The 16,508-nt window shown below is 31.6% G+C and overlaps 1 pseudogene; it reads left to right on the top strand.

Annotated features, from left to right (window-relative positions):
• The first annotated feature begins 13,632 nt into the window (after window positions 1-13,632).
• On the top strand, window positions 13,633-14,892 carry LOC120205145 (annotated as a pseudogene).
• The last annotated feature ends 1,616 nt before the right edge of the window (window positions 14,893-16,508 follow it).

Below are 16,508 nucleotides of genomic sequence, written 5' to 3' on the forward strand. Positions count from 1 at the left end.
TTATCAAGCTCCACCACCAACCTCCTAATACCCTTGTTCCACGCTAAGCAAAGACCGTCCCAAACTGCCCATAGCTCGGTTTGAAAAACTGGACAGCGACAAATGTTCCTGGTGTAGCCGAGGATCCAGTCACCATTGTTGTTTCTAATGGCACCACCGCAGGTCACTTCCATCGACCAAGGATTAACGGCACCATTGGTATTCAGTTTAAAGTAATCAGCTTCGGGCGGCTGCCATTGGACCACTCTATTGCTGCCATTGTTCTCGATTTGGTTCTTTTGTTGCAGGTTATCCTTGATGATACTCGCCCAGGCCATAGTTGAGTTAATAGTCTCCACCGTTAACCAAATTTTACCAATAAAAACAAAACTATTCTTGTTTTTCCAGAGCTTCCGAAGAAGAATTCCAAAGAGGCTATTCCACTGGTACCTCGTATGATTTCGACCTGCATTGTTCACAAGATTAGAGTGCAACCAATCCATTAAATGAGAGGGAAAAAATACCGTCTGATATTGGATATGAATCAGCTGGACCCAAATCCCGTAAGCATGGAAACAATCCCTGAGGACATGGAGAATCGTTTCGTCCTCAGCCACACACAGTGGGCAGTACGCGTTTGTAATGAGGGATTGCCTTTGTAATGTGAGGTTTGCTGTTTTTTCTTATACTGTAGCAGTTTATAACTGCTTTTCTTGGATGAATTCAAATACACTTGTCCCAAAAAAAAATCTCAAGAAGCTAGAGATTATTTTGTCAAATCGAATTCAATTGCTTATAATTTTAATATCATGATAGCTTTCGCCTTATTTCTTTAATTAATTAATCATCACTCCTATTTCTTTCTCTTTTCTTCAACATCTTTATTTTCTTTAATTAATCAAATATCTATTTTTATATACACATATATTTAAAATTTTAAAGAATAAATGAACATAAATAAAATGATGAAAAATATTCATTACATTTATCTCATGTTCAATCTCAGAGAAATTATTATTAATTCTAGATTATTTAAGACATTAAAATATAAAAATATAAAAATAATATTATATTAATTAAATTAAATTAAATACTTAATATAATATTTTTTGAAAGTAGTACATACATATTATCATTAACCATGCATAGCATCTGAAATCTGAATGTCAGGAATACAATCAGAAAATTTCAAAACAAAAGACAAAAACATAAACATTGTGAGGCGCCGGATAAAGTTGACGCAGAAGTGCGGATGAATAACTAGGGTTGTAAAATCGGGTAATCGTTCAGGTTTCAGTCGGATCTTGGTAGGTCGGGTAAAATCGGATACAGGTCAAGTCAGGTAAATTTGACATCAGATCCAGATCGGGTTCAGGTCAGGTCAAATCAGTTCGGGTTATTTTCAGGTTGATTTGACACCAGATCCAGATCGGGTTCAAGTTCAGATCGGATCGGATCGTTGCCAGGTCAGGTCAAAACAGTTCAGGTCCGAAGCAGTTAATTCAGGTTCGGATGGACTTCAGGCGGATCTCGTTCAGATCGGGTCACATCATTGGCAGATAAAATTCAAGTCGGATCTCTATCAGATACGAATTGAGTTCAAATCGGGTTATTTTTTATTTTTGAATTAATTATTTTCGTCTTTCGCGAACGTTGAATTGCAATTTGTAATTGTATATGATTTAGAGTAAATTACTAAGAATATAAATAATCATGGTTCAATTTTATGAAAAATACAAATTTAAGAATTAAATTGAACAAATATTAAATTACAAATAAAAATTTAAATAAATTAAACAACACACATTGATGAGGGATCAAATCGAAATAATTTTAAATTATGAGGTTAAAATTAATACAAAAAAGTATTAAATTAGACTCATTTAAAAAGTTATGGGCATATTAAAAAAATAGAATTAAGTAATAAGTATGGATCAAATTCATATGCAAATAAAATTTGGAGGACTAAATTGAACAAATATGAAATTACAAATAAAAATTTAAATAAATTAAACAACACACATTGATGAGGGATCAAATCGAAATAATTTTAAATTGTGATGTTGAAATTAATATAAAAAAGTACTAAATTATATCCATTTAAAAAGTTATGGGTCGATTTAAAAATAGAAATAAGTAATAAGTATGGGTCAATTTCAGATGCAAATAAAATTTGGAGGACTAAATTGAACAAATATGAAATTACAAATAAAAATTTAAATATATTAAACAACACAAAAGGGATCTAATCAAAATAATTTAAAATTTTGAGGTTGAAATTAATACAAAAAAGTACTAAATTATACCCATTTAAAAAGTTATGGGTCGATTTAAAAATATAAATAAGTAATAAGTATGGGTCAATTTCAGGTGCAAATAAAATTTGGAGGATTAAATTGAACAAATATAAAATTACAAATAAAAATTTAAATATACTAAACAGCACAAAAGGGATCAAATCGAAATAATTTTAAATTTTGAGGTTGAAATTAATACAAAAATGTACTAAATTATACTCATTTAAAAATTTATGGGTCAATTAATAAATATAAATAAGTAATAAGTTGAGAAAAAAATTAAAACAACTAATATATATATATATATAATATAAACTATATAGTTTATATATAAAGTATATGTATTATATATATAAACTATATAGTTTATATATATATATATATATATATATATATATATATATATATATATATATATATATATGTATAAAGCATAAACTATATATACCATGTATAAACTATAATACTATATAGTTTATATATGAACTATTGAACTATATAGAAACTACATAGTTTATATATAAATTATATATGAATTATATATAAACTATACAATTTATATTTATATATTATATATAATTACAAATAATATATATTGTATAAATTATATAGTTTATTAATATAAGTTATATAGTTTATATATATATGGGTGTGGTTTAGGGTTTAGGGTTTATATTTATATAAACTACATACTATAATTTATATTTATATACTATATTTTATACTATTTATATAAACTATAGTTTATGTTTATATTTATATACTATATATATGAACTATAGTTTACATATGAACTATATATATAAATATATATATATACTAAGGTCGATATTTATATATGAACTATAGTTTACATATGACCTATATATATATACTATAGTTTATATTTATATACTATATATTATATATATAAACTATATATACTATATAGTATAATTTACATATGAACTATATATAAAAACCCTAAACCCTAAACTATACATTATATAATTTATTAGTATATATAAACTATATAATATATATAGACTATATGGTATATATAAACTATACATTATATATATACTATATATTATATAGTTCATTAGTATATATAAACTATATAGTATATATAAACTATATATTATATAGTTCATTAGTATATATAACCTATATAGTATATGGTATATACAAACTATATATTATATAGTTCATTAGTATATATAAACTATACAGTATATATAAACTATATATTAATTTATTAATATAAACATATTTATTAATTGAAAGAATTGAAAAATATATAAGGATCAAATTGAATAAATTTTAAATATGAAGCTTAAATTAATAAATTATAACATTAAATTTGGATTAAATTGAAAAAAGTTTAAATATGAAGCTTAAATTAATATATTAAATCATTAAATTTAGACTATATTGAATAAATTTAAAACTAAGAGACAACACTATAATGTCAAATAAAATTAAAAAACACGCGGGTTTTCTCCCTTGCTTAACCACAAGGCTACGCCAACTGTGGCGCCAAAAACAACATCATTTCCTGCCTGATGATTTTAACATAACCATGGCTTCTTTATGGTTGTCCTAAGAACTATTGTCATCAGAATCTCTGGGACCGATGGATTCCTTCTCTAGATGATTTTCTTCACCTGAGCCTTTGTTTCCCTCGGCCGAACGGGTAGATACATGCTAGGCGTTTGCAGTTTTTTTACTAGGCAACACGGCCTGACTTAATGTTGAACACAAAGCCGCAAAGACGCTACCTTTTGACTTTGAGCTTTTAGCCAACCATTGCTTCTTGGTAAACTCCTGCTCCTTGGGGTTCAGATTACGCTTCAACCTAAGGGACTCCAAGGTTCCTTCATCTTCCTCCAAGGTTTCAGTCTGCTTCCTGGGAGGGGGTGGCTTATAGTCTTCATTATCAACAATCCTTTTCTTACCTGTTACTGTAGCCCATTTATTTAATCTTCATATCTGAGGTATATTCTCTATTGTTATAGTTACCCATTTGTTTATGTTTTGGTTTTTGCTTTGATGAAATGGGTTGTTAATTGGTTGTTTATTTGATGCTTTTGATAGATCCAGAATCCATGTTCTAGAATGCTCATAAAAGGGTTTCTTTATTTGCTTTTAACGAATGAAATATGCATTTGATTCTAACGTGGTGGTTTTGTTTGATGGGGTTTGTTCAACCTGTGTTCTAGTTTTTGTTTTTGGTTTGCTGTATCTTGTAACATCAATAAATTCAATATATTTTACCATATAAAGCTCCTAACCGAGTTGAGTTTTTGTTGCAGAGAAACCAGTGAGTCTTGTCGTCGGATGGGTGTTTCCTTTTCCTGCCCATTTGCTAAATGCAGTGATGTGGAGAATGGCTTAGAATCCATCACTGTGAAGTCCATTAGCTTTGGTGATGATGGAGTCAGAACACCTCTTAGATCCATCACTTCCACCTTATTTTTGAATCTCATCTTACGATCTAATAAATCAATTTTGATTTGAAATGCTTCATAGATAGTGTAAAGATTTCCATTTGCAAATGAGTATTTAGTTCTATTTTCAATTTAGTTTAGTGGACTTTAAACATTAAGGAAACACTTAAATGTTATATACCATGTTTCATCTTTCACAAGTGATTTTTTTTAGAAGATTTTCTTCTGGTACCTCTGAACAAAGTGAGAGTCTTGTTGATGGTAAAGTTGAAAAAATGGTGAATAACATCTTTGAAAACCTAAAAATTAAGGGGGAAATCGTGAAAACAATATCCCCTAATGCAACTCTAATTGGAAGCTCCACCTCACTTCATTCCGATTACTGTTTCCTGCCAAACTGAGCTCGTATTCAGCACCGATGAAAATATTGTGGGTGAATCCTCAACACTTAACTGCAAAAGCTTGAAACAAGATCAAAGCTTCACATACAAAAGGCTGAAACACTTGGCTGGTCTCAATTGTCAACTCCATCAGGTGCCTCTCTATTCCTTTCTTTCCTTAAAATGCATATCACTTGGTTGTACGGTTTAGGAATATAATAGTAACAATAATTATTGCGTTAACACATTAGTTTGATATCCTCTTATGTTGAAATATGCAAATTATTTAATCATTTATATGTTGAAAGTAACTTTTATGGTCTTGTTACTACACCATGTCGTAATCATTTATATGTTGCTACAGTAAGGGTTTGGTAAAGTCGGAAATGTTTGGCACTGTTGGCCATCGAATTCCCTTTGGCTTTACCACTGATTGTATGTTTTCTTAATGCATGATGCTTGCTGAATCGATGCAACGATGCTTGTTGAATTGGTACATTGATGCTTGTTGTTGCTGCTGTCTATTACTCACTGATGTCTTGTAAATTATTGTTGTTAGTATGACTTAAATCAATTTTAGAACCTTATAAATTCTTATCTAAATAGTTACTCATGTTGAATTATGTTGGTGACATTTTGGCTTTTAAAGCTAGAAAGTTGTCCATAATTAAACATGTTTGCAGCATTTAGGTATAAAAGCTCGATGATGATATTTCTGGTAGTATAGTTAGGCTTTTTAGCCTTGTAAACATTAGCTAGAGAGCATTTATTTCAATATAAATTTATTTTGTTTAATTGATTTTATTGTAATTTTAGTGTTTCAAGTGTAATAAAATTACCTTCATTTATAAATATTTTTTTTAGTATTTGTAATGTTCAAGTTTTTAATCTTTAATAAGTCCATCATTTCGATTAATATATTTTGATTTTAAAATTTCAAGTTAAGTTTACTTAAATTATTTATCAATTTTCACATTAAAAGTAAATTAGATTTATGAATATATTAACTCAGGTAATATAATTTAATAAAATCAAATTCAATAAGATAATATTTAAATTTAATTTATTGATTATAAATAAAATTTATAATATAAGAAATATAAAGAAATTTATGAATTGGAATTAACATAAAAATAAAATTTATAATATACAAATTATAATTAATATAAAACTAAATTTTAAAAGTAATCATATTAATTTAATTATCATAATAATTTATGATAAAATTTCAAAAAGTAACCATATTAATTTAATTATCATAATAATTTAATTATCATTAGTTTATTATAAATTTAAAATAATATAATTATATTAATTGTAACTTCACTTATAAGTCATGATAATATTATATCACTTAACAATATGTCGGATCATTTACAGGTTGAGTTAATTACATGTCAGGTTCATAACAGGTCAGGTTGAAAACAGGTCGGGTAATACCAGTTATTTACCAGGTCAATCTCAGGTTCGGGTTCATATCAGTCGGACGCAATTCGGGTTCGGGTATCATATTTTCGGTTCAATTCGGGTTCAGATCGTTCTCAGGTCGGATGCAGGTCGGGTTTAGATCCACAATTTTCAGGTCCAACTCGGGTTCAGGTCAACACCAGTTTCGACTCAAGTCGGTTTCGGATCGTCACAACGCAAGTCAAAAATAGTTTTAACTCGAGTCGGTTTCAGTCAATTTTACAGGTCGGGTCAGCTTTTTACACCTCTATGAATAACCAATAATCTCCGGGCTTCAAGAAGCTTGTTATCGAAATATCTGGATGCGATTCGCGAACAATATTTACTAAATCCCTTTGAACTTCAATACGAGAAGAGTCAAATTTCATAACCAAACGAAAACTATAATAAATAACAAGTCAATTAATATGTTACAAAAGAACATTCAGATATTCCCAAATGCCGGTTTTTGGGGATGTGGCAAACTAGCTTTTTACTTCTTATAATTTATTAAAAAAGATGACCAATTATCACTTTAGATGTTATAATTATATATCATTTCAAAAGTATAATATTTATTAGTATTATTATCATTTTTAATATTTTAAATTAAATAGTATCTAAAAAAATACCGAAAAGGGCAATAATAGATATTATTAATATTAAATTAATGATTATATAAATATCGACAACTTAGTGTTATCCTATTAATCAAACATTAGAGTTTGTGTGCTGTTTTGTAAATGATTTCTTCTCTCGCATTGACTGTAGGATATTTCCTTGCAAGTTTCAGGTTCAGCTTGGGTGGTTGAATTGGGTTGGGAAAGTTGGGCTTCTCATTCTGATCCAGATTTAATTTGTATGTTATGCCTATTTACCCTATCATCAGATGGAGAAAAAATATTTATGGGATAATATGAGAGATGCTATGAACTGGCCCTAGTTTATTGAACGCCGTATGTAAATACTGTCTTTACAGGCTAAAGGACAAGGTTATGCAATGAATACATCCCAGTTCAGGAGCTGAAGGAAGTTGGTACAGCAACGGGTGTTTCTGTTCTCACAATTAAAACGTGACATTCCTTGACGCATGATTTTACAACTCAAAAACAAAACAAAGAAGCATTGTGTGAAACAATTCAAAAACTGGTGGTGGGTTATGCGTCGACAACACGTAGGGACATGATTTCCATCAAATAAATACAGACTCCAATAAAAGTGTAGTGACAGACAACAACTGTGAGGAGGTGGATCAAGAAGAGAAGAAAAGCATGCCCTTCATTGATTTCTTATCGGTTGGATGGTCACCCTAGCGAACATCCCTGCCTGTCCCCATCTTTCAAGTATGACATACGCATCAACACATACAGCTTGCTCATTCCAAGCTTAGGTACAATGTTTCAACTGATACACGATATTTAAAATGCAGTGAACCTAGGGTTTATGTAGAAAACTATGATATATCACAATTTATGTGTGCTACAAATAATGAAGGCTTTAATTTATGATTTATATTTGAGTTTAACTCTTGTCCCTTTTAATAATATTTTAATTTTTTTAAAGGATAATATATGGATGTCCATAGATACACCCATCTCAACGAAGCCTGTAGGGTTTTGTTTTTAAGTGAAAAAGATGAAGTCGTTGTTTTGTTGGTTTGGCACTGTTTAAGTGCAAAGCTTTCTAAAGCTACAAAGGAATGAGTTAGCAGCTCAATAAAATCAATTATGTGACCAAATTCAGCTGATGTACATTTTTGGACACAAATGTTATTACTAACGTTTTTTTTCGTTTCAATTTGGTGTCTAAAGTTTCATTCCGTTACTCAAAATGGGTCACACCGTGACAGACCGTTAGTTTTCTCCGTTAAGTGACATGTGTCACAATCTGGTAATTTTAAAATTTTATTTTTAAAAATAAATATTAAAAATATTATTATATTTATAAAAAACCCCTTATTTCTTTTAAATTACAAAAAAGCCCAAATCCTAACACCTAAGCTTACTCACAGCGGCGGACGGCGACGAGGAAGCAATATGGTGGCGGTGAGGTGAACGGAGGTCCGAGACGGCCAGAATCATCCAAAATCTGAGGCGTCGGGGTGGGTTTTCGGCGAAACTTCAAGGGCTCAATTGCCGACGAACGACGACAGATATGCACAAATTGTTTAGAGAGTTTTGAGATGACGGCGACGAGGAAGCTAACTATGGTTGTGGTGAGGCAAACGGGGGTCCGAGGCAACTGAAATCGTCCAAAATTTGAGGCGTCGAGGTGGGTTTTCGACGAAACTTCAAGGGCTCGATTCCGGCGAACGACGACGGCTATCCACAAATTGTTTTGTGGGCTTTGATCATGGCAACGAGGCACTTCGATTGGGCTGGGCAGTGACAGGCACAGACGAGCGACGACGGCAGTCGTTGTGGGTTTAGGGGTTGAAATGAAAGTTTTGAAAGTTTTAGGGTTATTTCGAAATTAATGTGTTTTCTTTTTTAAAAAAATATATAATTTTTAATTTTTTAAATTTTTAAAAATTATATGTAACTGAAAGACGATTTATACGTAAAAAGACACTCTAATCAAAAGTATATGATTTTAATTAAAAAATTCATCGTAAGTTAGCTGATATTTATTGAGAACATTAAATACTTAAAATGACATTAAATTGTGGATATATATTGAGGATGTCTCGTATTAAAATATTACGACTAGAATTAATTAGATATGTTATGAAGATTTTTAGAGATATATCAGGGATGATGTTTGATCTTCACGCGTTTATATATAATTATTTTTTATATTTAACTTCAAAAATATATAAAAATAATTTTGAATAAGAAATTAAAGTTAATTTTGAAGTTTGAAATATCATTTGGCTTACGATGAATTTTTGGATTAGAATAAGATTTTTTATTATTAGAGTGTCTTTTTACATATGAATCGTCTTTCAGTTACATCTAATTTTTAAAAAATTTAAAAATTAAAAAGTATATATTTTTTAAAAAAAGAAAACACATTAATTTCGAAATAACCCCAAAACTTTAAAAACATTCATTTCAACCCCTACACCCACGCCGACTGCCGTCGTCGCTCGTATGTGCCTGTCACTACCCAGCCCAATCGAAGCGCCTCGCCGCCATGATCAAAGCCCCCAAAACAATTCGTGGATAGTCATCGCCGTTCGCCGGAATCTAGCCCTTGAAGTATCACCGAAAACCCACCCGACGCCTAGGATTTTAGACGATTCTGGCCGCCTCAGACCTCCGTTCGCCTCACCGCAATCATAGTTAGCTTCCTCGTCGTCGTCATCTCAAAACTCCCAAAACAATTCGTGCATATCTGTCGTTGTTCGTTGGAATCGAGCCCTTGAAGTTTCGCTGAAAACCCACCCTGATGCCTCGGATTTTAGATGATTCCGGCCACCTCGGACCTCTGTTCGCCTCACCTCCACCATATTTAGCTTCCTCGTCGTTGTTCGCTCAAAACCTAACTGGTGGGTCACGTCGTAGTCGTCGTTCTCGCCATCTGCCGCCGTGGGTAAGCTTCAGTGTTAGGATTTGGGCTTTTTAGTAATTTAAAAGAAATAAAGTTTTTTATAAATATAATAATATTTTTAATATTTTTTTAAAAAATAAATTTTTAAAATTACTAGATTGTGACACGTGACACTTAACAGAGAAAACTAACGGTCCGTCACGGTGTGACCCATTTTGAGTAACGGAATGAAACGTTAGACACCAAACTGGAACGAAAAAAACATTAGACGCTAAACTGAAAAAACGGGCATACATTTGACACTTTTTGTATATTTAAGTTAAAATTATATAAGTACCATTTATTAATTTTATATTCTAAAATATAAAATATAATTTTTCCTTTTTATTATTTATATTTTTATAAGTGATAAAATATTTATTGAGCGAACAAGTAAAAGAAATAATTCACCTAAAGAGAGAATCATGAATGCTGGACAAGTCCCCAATAAATGTACACAAAGATGCAGGAGCTTGAAATCATGATCCCGATCATAATTTACATGTGATGTTATCATCATATACTTAAATGATAAATATACAGTAAATTTACCCCAAGGCTTCCAAAATAGAGAATTTGCCCCAGCTCTCCACGGATTTAATTTGGAATTACGTAAAAATGAGCATTGTTTTAATCGACCTTGATAAGTTTCGGAAGGTAAAATGATTTGAAATTAATATAATTTTCTTGCTATTACACGTGTAGGGGTTGATTGTCTCTAATTTTTAAAGTTTAGTGAGATGGGCCAACTCCAAGTTGAACTTCCAATTGCTATCTGTAAATACGTGTTGGGCCAGCGTAAAACCACCAATATCAGAGCAGGCTTTGATTGTTATGGAGGACCAAAAATCGAATATATAAGATTTAAAGTAATAAATTAATTCATTAAAGTAAGAAATTTTATTTCTACCCAAATAAAGTCTTCAATATACTCAACGTGCATTTATAAGGTAAAATTATCCATCCACACTAAAAATTACATTTTAATTTCTTGAATTATATGACTCGTTAAAGCCTAGTAAAAGATCTAAAAGTTGTTAATTCTCTTATTACAACTATAATTACTTTAACTGAATATTTTGAATCATTCTTTAAATCTATGTCAATTTTGAAATTTAACAAATTGATTCTCTTGAAAAAAGGAAGAGCATTATCCGTGGATATCAATGTGTAGACACTTATTTTCGTCTGAATTTATTTATTTATATATTAATATAGTATAATTTTCAAATATATATATATAATATATAGTTTTTAAAACATTTTGAAAAAATATATATAATATATAGTTTTTGAAAATATTTTGAATATATATATATAATATATAGTTTTAAAACATTTTGAAAACTTATATAATATCTAGTTTTTAAAAACATTTTGAAAATTTATATAATATATAGTTTTTAAAACATTTTGGAAATATATATAATATATAGTTTTTAAAAAATATTTTGAAAAATATATATAATATATAGTTTTTAAAAACATTTTTGAAAACATATAATATATAGTTTTGAAAACATTTTAAAAAATAATATATAATTTTTTTTAAATATTTTTAAAAATGTATATAATATAATTTTGAAAATATATATTAGTTTTAAAACAATTTTTGAAAATATATATAATATATGGTTTGAAAAAAAATTAAAAGCATATATAATATATAGTTTTAATTTTTTTATTTATTATTATTTTTATTTATTTTATTTGTTATTTATTTTCCCTTTTTTTCCCTTTTTACAGGTCCAGTGGGTCCAGTGTTCGGGTCCAGCAAAAACCCAATCGGATTTGGGCCTGACCCAGCCCTAACCCGATTAGGGTTTCTTATTTTAGTAAAGGCGCCGCATAACAGGGAGTCAAGGGAGCGCGCATGAAGCCACGCACCAGTCAACACAGAAACGGCCGGCCGATATCCCAGGACTGAACCATCTCGGGATTTTCGACCCAACAACAACCTCAACGTGAGCAGATCGGGGTAACCCCGAGATCATCAGGAACCAAACGACCCTTTCGAAGGCTATAAAAGGGAGCCTCGTCGGAGAGTCAAGAAATGATCATCGAACCGATCGAACACAACAGTCGAAAAAAACATAGCCATATCGAACAACCGAAAACCATCACAAAGCAACACACAGATTGAAACCATCGAAACCCAACCATCAATCGAATAAAAAAATACCAACCAAAAAACAAAATAGCATACGATTCGAACCAAAAAATCCCAAATACCAACAAAGAAAGAAAAAGCCGAAACATTTTCTCACCAAAACGAACGAGGGTCGTGAAGGAACGTTATCGGAGGAAAGACGTCGGAAAACGAAATGTTTTCCTCAAAAAAGGTAAAACTCGAAACCTTTCGGTTCAGTTCTACGCCGGTGGGGACGTTTTTTTGGGTGTTTAGGCTTCAAATTTAGGTTTACGGGGTGGAGAGGAAGCTTGTGGTGAGTTCGGATTTTTTTCGGGAGAAAAAGCATTGAGAGAATTAAGAGAGTTGAGGAAGATGATAATTTGGGGAAATGATGAAAAATGAGTTGGAAATGGGTGTTTTTGGATATTTATATACTAGATACCTATGTGCAAATACTAAATTCTTAAATCATTTCCGCAATCACTGTACTTTTGAAGTGTAATTCATATTGGTCACATGTTTCAATTTTACCTCTGAATTTTCAATTTATTCAATTTAGTCCATGTGTATACTTTTTATATTTTGTGAATTAACCCCCTAATTTTGTTTCTTTTCTCTTGCAGTTCACTTTTAGCGTTAATTTGAGTCCATAAATTCCAATTTCATTCAATTTGATCATTTTTTATTTATTTATGTGTCAGCTTTTTTTAAATATTTATTTTCTTAACATTTTTCTTTTTTTATTTTTTTTCAAAATTTAACCTTTTTTATTTTCTTTATTTCATTTTTTTAATTTTTTAATTTTTCTTTCTAATTTTTTTTGTTATCTATTTTATTTATTTTATTATTATTATATTAATATTATTTTTTCTTTTTCATATTTATTTTTATTTTACTATCTAACAATATTTTTGACTTTTTAGTATACTTTTCAACCAATCAATGGTAAATAATTTGAATCGAACGTTTTAAATTTCAATTTTTGCAATTAAGACAACCGACAAATTAATTGGTAAAACGTTTTACCATAAATGTAAATCAGGTAAAATGGTGCCCGATCCACCTAAATGTTCTTAAAATGTTCTTAAAATTATCGGTGGCGACTCCAACTCATTATTTCAAGTCGAAGCCCAATTTCGTGCAACCCGAAAGACAGCCGCGACACAATATTTTTCGTCCATTCTAGAATTTTACTTAATAGAAGGTGTTGTTGGCGAATCGAAGCGAATATTCCAAGGGTGGTAAGAGTATTATCCCTTACGCCCATAATGTTCCACGGTAGATTTGCATATCCCATTGGATGCACTGTTGTTAATAATCCAACGCCAACAGCCGAATACAACATGTCATGCTATTAATGGTTGGTTTAAGTTGGCGGCCGCACAACTCTGAGTCTAGGAATTAACCATAACATTGGAAAGTCAGAAATATTGGGCATAATGTGTGTGTCAGCAGAGCTGGAGAGATTTAAGAAGCACAACAAAGGCGATGGTTCCCTTATCTTTTTGGTCACCGATTGGAGCAGACGAGGCGCTTTTAACCAATCCCAAGTTGCTTTCAAGGTTCATTTTTCATCAACTATACACACTTTTTCTTTAACAGTTGACTGGAAAATATCCTCAAGTTCAGACTTATTAACCATTTTATCATTACTCCAGCAAGTTCCCATTAACTTCAATTTTATTGATTGCCTGGTCACATTATTTTCTACCAATTCAATTTCATGCAGTTTTGGGCAACCATGATTATAGGGGCGATGCTGAAGCACAATTGAGCCATCTTCTTAGAAAAATCGACAGCAGGTGGCTTTGTCTTAGATCCTTCATCGTCGGTGTTGGTAAGTAATCTTCCGTTTTAGTTTATTTTTACTGGAAATCATCAAATAAGATGCTGAGTTAAAACCTTGGGGCTGAACTTGTTGAGATAATCCTTGTGGACACCACACCTTTCGTGAAGAGCTACTTCCTAAAACCTGGCTTATGGTTGGCGCGGTATACGTCCTCACATTATCAGTCTGTTGAAGGTATAGATTTGTGGCTCAGTATTCCAAGTAACAGAGCAAAATGTTGGTACTCTTGGGAATTAATTGTTGATATAGGATGTGGAGCGTGCATTAAGAGAACCAAGTGCAAAATGGAAGATCTATATTGGACACCATGCAATTACAAGTATTGGGCATCATGGTGACACTCCCGAAGTTTCTACCCATCTCCTCCTCATTCTCAAGGTGCACGGAAAGCTTCAAGAATGTTCACTAAATTACTAGTTGAAGGACATAAACTCAATCCATCTGGTATTTCCTTGGTAAAAGTGCAGGCTAATGATGTTGATTTTTACATGAATGGCCACGACCACTTTCTACAACAAATCAGTGACACAGAGAGGTAAGAGTAATTTCAATGATCAGTTCTAGCATATAATGTATGAAGATGATATCCCTGACCAAAGCAAAGGACATTTAGTGGGTCAATGCAATCAGTCCCATACAATTTCTAACCAGCGGTGCTGGGTCTAAGGTATGGAGGGGTGATGTCAAACGGCTAAACAAAGAGGGACTAAAATTCTTTTATGATGGTCAAGGTTTTATATCAGTCAAGTTAACCCAATATGAAGCAGAGATTGTGTTCTATGATGTTTATGGCAATAGTTTGCATGCATGGAATGTAATGGAACAATTTGTTGATCACTCATTGTCGTAACCGTCATTCGAGGGGTCTCAGGATCGAGCTCCGACTTGAATTGATCTATGTTGGAGCCGCCACCGATAATCTTAAATCAGGTTGATCGGACACCTTAACTACATGGTATCTGGTCTATGTCTTACCAGAAATTTGTTGGATTTGGGAGTCGATTACAATCATGGAAGGATCAGCACCCATGTACTGCCCTTTTAGTACCAATTTGATTTATCGGTTGTCTTAATTGCGAAAATTAAAAGTTAAATTAAAATTTAAAAGTTCGATCCGAATTACTTACCTTTGATGAATTTTAGCCTAAAATATGAAATTATTGTTAGAAAAAAAATTAAATTTAAAAAAAAATAGATGGAATAAATGAAGAATGGAAAAACATTGAATAAATAAAATATAACTATTAAAAGGATTATACTGAAACAAATCAAAATTAAGAGGTCAACTTGATGCTTAAAGTGAGCTGCGGGAAGAAATAAAAAGGTTAGGGTACCGAATTGCAAAGTATAAGAAATATAAACAGGGATTAAATTGAATTAATTTAAAATTCAAGGGTAAATTTACAACAGGTGACCAAAATGAATTACACAACAAACCAGTAGGGACTACAAAAATAATTTAAAATTTTAGTATTTGCACCTAGGTCCCCCTATAAATAGCCCATAAAACCCATTTTATTTAATTTCAAACCATTTCCTAAAATCAAACCCCTCCATTGTCTCGCAACTCTCTCCCAACCAGAAAGGCCGGCCACACATCGATGAAGCCCGCCGCCCGGACCACCGCTCCAGTTATCGCCGTCGGTGGCTGAAAAATCCAAACTAACCTAAAATGTTCTCATCGACCCGATAAACAGAAAAACGAAGCCTATTGGTCCTAAAAAGGACCCTAAAAGTGTATATCTACACTTGGAGTTTCGATTTTACCTTAGTTTGGTAGTTTTTCTTTGTTTTCCCTGCGGCCTTTGGCTTATCTCCGGTGACGAAAATAGCGAAACCTTTTCTCTTTGTGTTTTTACGATTTTTTGTGGATTTTTGTTGTATGCTTGTTGTTTGATTTTGTTGTTTTTGCTTAGTTTCTTGTATGCTTGTTACTCGATGATTCTTCATTTTCTGTTGTGTTCACCGGAGGTCTTTTTATAGCATTCAAAAAGGGCTACTTCGGGTTGTTGCAACCCCGAAAGGGACATGATTTTCCTCGTTCGAGACTTAAGCTGAAAATCTGGCCACTTTCATCCCGCTTTGAGTTCATGCAAAATTTTGTTCCGATTTTTCTGTGATTGACGCTGGCGCGTGACCCTCACGCACCATTTGTGTGGCGCCCTTTTTAAGTTCAAAACCCTAATCTGCTAGGTCATGCAAACAGGCTTATTGGATTGGGTCAGGCCCTCCCCTAACCAGGCTTGCTTGTTGGGTCAGGTCTGCTTGCTCGGTTGGGCTTCCTCATACCCTTGCTGGATTGGACTCTGGTTTAGACCACTTAATTGGGCCCTAAAAATAAAATAAAAAAACATATTAATAAATATAACTTAATAATAATATAATATACATAATATTAAAATATACATAATAATATATATGTATATATAATATAATAAATAACATGTACACTATATTTATTTTAAA

This window comes from Hibiscus syriacus, unplaced genomic scaffold (assembly GCF_006381635.1).
Source record: "Hibiscus syriacus cultivar Baekdansim isolate YM2019G1 unplaced genomic scaffold, ASM638163v2 tig00012307_pilon, whole genome shotgun sequence".
In the NCBI taxonomy this organism is placed as follows: domain Eukaryota; kingdom Viridiplantae; phylum Streptophyta; class Magnoliopsida; order Malvales; family Malvaceae; genus Hibiscus; species Hibiscus syriacus.